The sequence below is a fragment of the Triticum dicoccoides genome, unplaced genomic scaffold (assembly GCF_002162155.2).
Source record: "Triticum dicoccoides isolate Atlit2015 ecotype Zavitan unplaced genomic scaffold, WEW_v2.0 scaffold56150, whole genome shotgun sequence".
NCBI lineage: Eukaryota > Viridiplantae > Streptophyta > Magnoliopsida > Poales > Poaceae > Triticum > Triticum dicoccoides.
The window spans coordinates 2,829-11,305 of NW_021282108.1; the positions used below are offsets into that span (position 1 = coordinate 2,829).

The window sequence follows — 8,477 nt, forward strand, 5'->3', positions numbered from 1 at the left end:
CCACGGCTCTGGATCGGGTGCCTTCAAGTCATCCGCAAACGCCGCTGCTCGAGGACGTGGTGGCCCTCCCAAGGGCAACCGTGGTTTTCCCAAGAGTGGTGGCGGCAACAATGGCAGCAGCAACGACGGCTACCGTGGCGGCTTCAACAACGGCGGCTACCGCGGCGGCGGCGGCGGCCATGGAAACAACGGTGGCAATGGCTACCGCGGCGGCGGTGGCGGCAACTACAACAACAACCATGGTGGTGGCGGTGGCTACTACAACAACAACGGCCAGCCGCGTTTCTACAACAACAACAACCAAGGTCGCCACTTTGCCGGGTATGAGGAATATGAGAACAAATGTCAGATCTGCAAAAAAACTAACCACATCGCAAAAGAGTGCAAATGGCGTTATGCAGAGGATAACTCCCAGAGGAAACGAGTTGCGGCTGCAGCAGATACCTCCTACGGAGTTGACTCCAACTGGTACCTTGACTCCGGCGCCAACGAGAACATTACCTCTGATCTTGAGAAGCTGACCATGCATGAAAGATATCACGGCAAGGAGCAAATCAACACAGCAGAAAACGCTGCAGGTATGATGATAAGTCATGTTGGTCAGTCTATTGTTAAAACCCCACATTGTGATATTCATCTCAAAGATGTCTTGCATGTTCCAAGTGCATCCAAAAATCTCCTTTCCGTTCATCGTATCACACTTGATAATGGAGTGTTTATTGAATTTTACCCATTTTTCTTTTTGATCAAGGACCAGGTCACGAGGAGGGTCCTCTATCTTTTTGTACTGCAAATTTTGATATATTATATGTATTTTTCTGAATTAGGATGATTTAGTTATGATTTTTTCAAGTTTGAAAATTGTCCTATAGTCCCGGTTTGTGTCTCCAACTGGGACTATAGGTTAGACCCCTTTAATGCCGGTTCGTGCCACGAACCGGTACTAAAGGGCAACCTTTAGTACCGGTTCGTGCCACGAACCGACACTAAAGGGGCTCGTGGGGCCCTGGCCTGACGCCAGCCTGCCACCACCCCTTTAGTACCGGTTCGTGGCACGAACCGGTACCAAAGGTTCGACACGAACCGGCACTAAGGCATAGCCGTTCGAACTGGTACTAATGATACCATTAGTACCGGGCCAAAATTGAACCGGAACTAATGTGTCTCACATAAGGTCCTTTTTCTACTAGTGGGAGCAGCACCGGGCCAAGCAACCGGGAGTCGGCGCGCCGCTTGTGGATGCACAAGCAGCGCCTCATCGGTGCCTTGTATCTGCTGTCTGGGGTTGCATCCCCGTTTTCCTTTTTATCTTCGGTTGTATGGTGTGCTCTTGTAATCCTGGCCGGTTGATGGCTTTGTTAATTCAAAGCCGGGTGAAGATCGAGCCCTACTCGAGCTCGGTTCGACCCTTTCATCTAAAAGAAATATGTCATGGGCAGGCTGGCGATGATGTGCGGAATACAATGGAGGTGTTCGTGGAGCTTGGTGTGGAAGATGAAGGGTTGTGTTAAACATTGTCACGTATGGATACGGGCCACCTACGTTTGGTGGTTAGTTAGAGGAGATCTCTTTGTTTTATTTTCATGTTTATCTCTTGATGTAATCCTCTCTATCCCCATGTACCTCTCTGGTGGTTTCAACTACCTTGATGTATGCCTCTTGCGAGAGCTGGCCTCGCTATATCAATATATATACGCGAGCTCCCATATTACGGGGGTTGAGACGCTTCTACAAAACCTAACATGGCATACAGAGCCTCCCTTTTCCCTCTCGTCTAGCCTCCATAATCGATCTCCACCAACGCATCGAACCCCGTCTCGCCATGTCTCCCTCCAGCTCAACTCTCTCCTCGCTGGCCTAAACAACACCATCTCAGAACCCCTGACTCGCACGAACTATGTTCTGTGGCGAGCTCAAGCCCGATCTCAGATTATAGGAGCGGGCCTTCTAGGATACCTAGATCAAACAATCCCAGAACCACCAGCCACCATCACCTCAAAGAACGCTGAAGGCAAAGATCAGACCGTTCCAAACCCAGCCTACTCCGCCTGGTTGATCCAGGATCAACAACTTGTAGCCTATCTCCTTCGCAATCTCTCGAAAGAAGTTCTGGTACAAGTCGCCTCCTTAGAAAAATCCCACGCCATCTGGACTGCTCTTGCAAACATGTTTGCTGCCCAGTCCAGGTCGCGAGCCAACAACTGCCGTGCCGCCCTCTCCAATGCCCAGAAGGGCTCTCAATCTGCTGCTGCGTACTTCGGTCAGATGCGTGCACTCGCAGATGAACTTGCCATGGCTGGAAAGCCTCTTCCCGAAGGAGAGCTGATTTCCTTCCTCATTGCTGGCCTCGATATGGACTATCAACCCCTCATATCCGCTCTTGATGTTCGCACCGAGCCTCTCTCCGTCGATGATCTCTTTGGCATGGTGTTGAACTTCGATCAGAGAGTGGAGATGTTCCACGGCTCTGGATCGGGTGCCTTCAAGTCATCCGCAAACGCCGCTGCTCGAGGACGTGGTGGCCCTCCCAAGGGAAACCGTGGTTTTCCCAAGAGTGGTGGCGGCAACAATGGCAGCAGCTATGGCGGCTACCGTGGCGGCTTCAACAACGGCGGCTACCACGGCGGCGGCGGCGGCCATGGAAACAACGGTGGCAATGGCTACCGCAGCGGCGGTGGCGGCAACTACAACAACAACCATGGTGGCGGCGGTGGCTACTACAACAACAACGGCCAGCCGCGTTTCTACAACAACAACAACCAAGGTCGCCACTTTGCCGGGTATGAGGAATATGAGAACAAATGTCAGATCTGCAAAAAAACTAACCACATCGCAAAAGAGTGCAAATGGCGTTATCCAGAGGATAACTCCCAGAGGAAACGAGTTGCGGCTGCAGCAGATACCTCCTACGGAGTTGACTCCAACTGGTACCTTGACTCCGGCGCCAACGAGAACATTACCTCTGATCTTGAGAAGCTGACCATGCATGAAAGATATCACGGCAAGGAGCAAATCAACACAGCAGAAAACGCTGCAGGTATGATGATAAGTCATGTTGGCCAGTCTATTGTTAAAACCCCACATTGTGATATTCATCTCAAAGATGTCTTGCATGTTCCAAGTGCATCCAAAAATCTCCTTTCCGTTCATCGTATCACACTTGATAATGGAGTGTTTATTGAATTTTACCCATTTTTCTTTTTGATCAAGGACCAGGTCACGAGGAGGGTCCTCGATCTTTTTGTACTGCAAATTTTGATATATTATATGTATTTTTCTGAATTAGGATGATTTAGTTATGATTTTTTCAAGTTTGAAAATTGTCCTATAGTCCCGGTTTGTGTCTCCAACCGGGACTATAGGTTAGACCCCTTTAATGCCGGTTCATCGCACGAACCGGTACTAAAGGGCAACCTTTAGTACCGGTTCGTGCCACGAACCGGCACTAAAGGGGCTCGTGGGGCCCTGGCCTGACGCCAGCCTGCCACCACCCCTTTAGTACCGGTTCGTGGCACGAACCAGTACTAAAGGTTCGACACGAACCGGCACTAATGCATAGCCGTTTGAACTGGTACTAATGATACCATTAGTACCGGGCCAAAATTGAACCGGAACTAATGTGTCTCACATAAGGTCCTTTTTCTACTAGTGGGAGCAGCACCGGGCCAAGCAACCGGGAGTCGGCGCACCGCTTGTGGATGCACAAGCAGCGCCTCATCGGTGCCTTGTATCTGCTGTCTGGGGTTGCATCCCCGTTTTCCTTTTTATCTTCGGTTGTATGGTGTGCTCTTGTAATCCTGGCCGGTTGATGGCTTTGTTAATTCAAAGCCGGGTGAAGATCGAGCCCTACTCGAGCTCGGTTCGACCCTTTCATCTAAAAGAAATAAGTCATGGGCAGGCTGGCGATGATGTGCGGAATACAATGGAGGTGTTCGTGGAGCTTGGTGTGGAAGATGAAGGGTTGTGTTAAACATTGTCACGTATGGATACGGGCCACCTACGTTTGGTGGTTAGTTAGAGGAGATCTCTTTGTTTTATTTTCATGTTTATCTCTTGATGTAATCCTCTCTATCCCCATGTACCTCTCTGGTGGTTTCAACTACCTTGATGTATGCCTCCTACGAGAGCTGGCCTCGCTATGTCAATATATATACGCGGGCTCCCATATTACGGGGGTTGAGACGCTTCTACAAAACCTAACATGGCATACAGAGCCTCCATTTTCCCTCTCGTCTAGCCTCCATCATCGATCTCCACCAACGCATCGAACCCCGTCTCGCCATGTCTCCCTCCAGCTCAACTCTCTCCTCGCTGGCCTAAACAACACCATCTCAGAACCCCTGACTCGCACGAACCATGTTCTGTGGCGAGCTCAAGCCCGATCTCAGATTATAGGAGCGGGCCTTCTAGGATACCTAGATCAAACAATCCCAGAACCACCAGCCACCATCACCTCAAAGAACGCTGAAGGCAAAGATCAGACCGTTCCAAACCCAGCCTACTCCGCCTGGTTGATCCAGGATCAACAACTTGTAGCCTATCTCCTTCCCAATCTCTCGAAAGAAGTTCTGGTACAAGTCGCCTCCTTAGAAAAATCCCACGCCATCTGGACTGCTCTTGCAAACATGTTTGCTGCCCAGTCCAGGTTGCGAGCCAACAACTGCCGTGCCGCCCTCTCCAATGCCCAGAAGGGCTCTCAATCTGCTGCTGCGTACTTCGGTCAGATGCGTGCACTCGCAGATGAACTTGCCATGGCTGGAAAGCCTGTTCCCGAAGGAGAGCTGATTTCCTTCCTCATTGCTGGCCTCGATATGGACTATCAACCCCTCATATCTGCTCTTGATGTTCGCACCGAGCCTCTCTCCGTCGATGATCTCTTTGGCATGGTGTCGAACTTCGATCAGAGAGTGGAGATGTTCCACGGCTCTGGATCGGGTGCCTTCAAGTCATCCGCAAACGCCGCTGCTCGAGGACGTGGTGGCCCTCCCAAGGGCAACCGTGGTTTTCCCAAGAGTGGTGGCGGCAACAATGGCAGCAGCAACGACGGCTACCGTGGCGGCTTCAACAACGGCGGCTACCGCGGCGGCGGCGGCGGCCATGGAAACAACGGTGGCAATGGCTACCGCGGCGGCGGTGGCGGCAACTACAACAACAACCATGGTGGTGGCGGTGGCTACTACAACAACAACGGCCAGCCGCGTTTCTACAACAACAACAACCAAGGTCGCCACTTTGCCGGGTATGAGGAATATGAGAACAAATGTCAGATCTGCAAAAAAACTAACCACATCGCAAAAGAGTGCAAATGGCGTTATGCAGAGGATAACTCCCAGAGGAAACGAGTTGCGGCTGCAGCAGATACCTCCTACGGAGTTGACTCCAACTGGTACCTTGACTCCGGCGCCAACGAGAACATTACCTCTGATCTTGAGAAGCTGACCATGCATGAAAGATATCACGGCAAGGAGCAAATCAACACAGCAGAAAACGCTGCAGGTATGATGATAAGTCATGTTGGTCAGTCTATTGTTAAAACCCCACATTGTGATATTCATCTCAAAGATGTCTTGCATGTTCCAAGTGCATCCAAAAATCTCCTTTCCGTTCATCGTATCACACTTGATAATGGAGTGTTTATTGAATTTTACCCATTTTTCTTTTTGATCAAGGACCAGGTCACGAGGAGGGTCCTCTATCTTTTTGTACTGCAAATTTTGATATATTATACGTATTTTTCTGAATTAGGATGATTTAGTTATGATTTTTTCAAGTTTGAAAATTGTCCTATAGTCCCGGTTTGTGTCTCCAACCGGGACTATAGGTTAGACCCCTTTAATGCCGGTTCGTGGCACGAACCGGTACTAAAGGGCAACCTTTAGTACCGGTTCGTGCCACGAACCAGCACTAAAGGGGCTCGTGGGGCCCTGGCCTGACGCCAGCCTGCCACCACCCCTTTAGTACCGGTTCGTGGCACGAACCGGTACTAAAGGTTCGACACGAACCGGCACTAATGCATAGCCGTTCGAACTGGTACTAATGATACCATTAGTACCGGGCCAAAATTGAACCGGAACTAATGTGTCTCACATAAGGTCCTTTTTCTACTAGTGGGAGCAGCACCGGGCCAAGCAACCGGGAGTCGGCGCGCCGCTTGTGGATGCACAAGCAGCGCCTCATCGGTGCCTTGTATCTGCTGTCTGGGGTTGCATCCCCGTTTTCCTTTTTATCTTCGGTTGTATGGTGTGCTCTTGTAATCCTGGCCGGTTGATGGCTTTGTTAATTCAAAGCCGGGTGAAGATCGAGCCCTACTCGAGCTCGGTTCGACCCTTTCATCTAAAAGAAATAAGTCATGGGCAGGCTGGCGATGATGTGCGGAATACAATGTAGGTGTTCGTGGAGCTTGGTGTGGAAGATGAAGGGTTGTGTTAAACATTGTCACGTATGGATACGGGCCACCTACGTTTGGTGGTTAGTTAGAGGAGATCTCTTTGTTTTATTTTCATGTTTATCTCTTGATGTAATCCTCTCTATCCCCATGTACCTCTCTGGTGGTTTCAACTACCTTGATGTATGCCTCCTGCGAGAGCTGGCCTGGCTATATCAATATATATACGCGGGCTCCCATATTACGGGGGTTGAGACGCTTCTACAAAACCTAACATGGCATACAGAGCCTCCCTTTTCCCTCTCGTCTAGCCTCCATCATCGATCTCCACCAACGCATCGAACCCCGTCTCGCCATGTCTCCCTCCAGCTCAACTCTCTCCTCGCTGGCCTAAACAACACCATCTCAGAACCCCTGACTCGCACGAACTATGTTCTGTGGCGAGCTCAAGCCCGATCTCAGATTATAGGAGCGGGCCTTCTAGGATACCTAGATCAAACAATCCCAGAACCACCAGCCACCATCACCTCAAAGAACGCTGAAGGCAAAGATCAGACCGTTCCAAACCCAGCCTACTCCGCCTGGTTGATCCAGGATCAACAACTTGAAGCCTATCTCCTTCGCAATCTCTCGAAAGAAGTTCTGGTACAAGTCGCCTCCTTAGAAAAATCCCACGCCATCTGGACTGCTCTTGCAAACATGTTTGCTGCCCAGTCCAGGTAGCGAGCCAACAACTGCCGTGCCGCCCTCTCCAATGCCCAGAAGGGCTCTCAATCTGCTGCTGCGTACTTCGGTCAGATGCGTGCACTCGCAGATGAACTTGCCATGGCTGGAAAGCCACTTCCCGAAGGAGAGCTGATTTCCTTCCTCATTGCTGGCCTCGATATGGACTATCAACCCCTCATATCCACTCTTGATGTTCGCACCGAGCCTCTCTCCGTCGATGATCTCTTTGGCATGGTGTCGAACTTCGATCAGAGAGTGGAGATGTTCCACGGCTCTGGATCGGGTGCCTTCAAGTCATCCGCAAACGCCGCTGCTCGAGGACGTGGTGGCCCTCCCAAGGGCAACCGTGGTTTTCCCAAGAGTGGTGGCGGCAACAATGGCAGCAGCAATGGCGGCTACCGTGGCGGCTTCAACAACGGCGGCTACCGCGGCGGCGGCGGCGGCCATGGAAACAACGGTGGCAATGGCTACCGCGGCGGCGGTGGCGGCAACTACAACAACAACCATGGTGGCGGCGGTGGCTACTACAACAACAACGGCCAGCCGCGTTTCTACAACAACAACAACCAAGGTTGCCACTTTGCCGGGTATGAGGAATATGAGAACAAATGTCAGATCTGCAAAAAAACTAACCACATCGCAAAAGAGTGCAAATGGCGTTATGCAGAGGATAACTCCCAGAGGAAACGAGTTGCGGCTGCAGCAGATACCTCCTACGGAGTTGACTCCAACTGGTACCTTGACTCTGGCGCCAACGAGAACATTACCTCTGATCTTGAGAAGCTGACCATGCATGAAAGATATCACGGCAAGGAGCAAATCAACACAGCAGAAAACGCTGCAGGTATGATGATAAGTCATGTTGGTCAGTCTATTGTTAAAACCCCACATTGTGATATTCATCTCAAAGATGTCTTGCATGTTCCAAGTGCATCCAAAAATCTCCTTTCCATTCATCGTATCACACTTGATAATGGAGTGTTTATTGAATTTTACCCATTTTTCTTTTTGATCAAGGACCAGGTCACGAGGAGGGTCCTCTATCTTTTTGTACTGCAAATTTTGATATATTATATGTATTTTTCTGAATTAGGATGATTTAGTTATGATTTTTTCAAGTTTGAAAATTGTCCTATAGTCCCGGTTTGTGTCTCCAACCGGGACTATAGGTTAGACCCCTTTAATGCTGGTTCGTGCCACGAACCGGCACTAAAGGGGCTCGTGGGGCCCTGGCCTGACGCCAGCTTGCCACCACCCCTTTAGTACCGGTTCGTGGCACGAACCGGTACTAAAGGTTCGACACGAACCGGCACTAATGCATAGCCGTTCGAACTGGTACTAATGATACCATTAGTACCGGGCCAAA

At 50.5% G+C, this 8,477-nt stretch overlaps 1 pseudogene; it reads left to right on the top strand.

Moving 5' to 3' along the window:
* Positions 1-2,304: 2,304 nt before the first annotated feature.
* Positions 2,305-2,443, top strand: LOC119346959 (annotated as a pseudogene).
* The last annotated feature ends 6,034 nt before the right edge of the window (positions 2,444-8,477 follow it).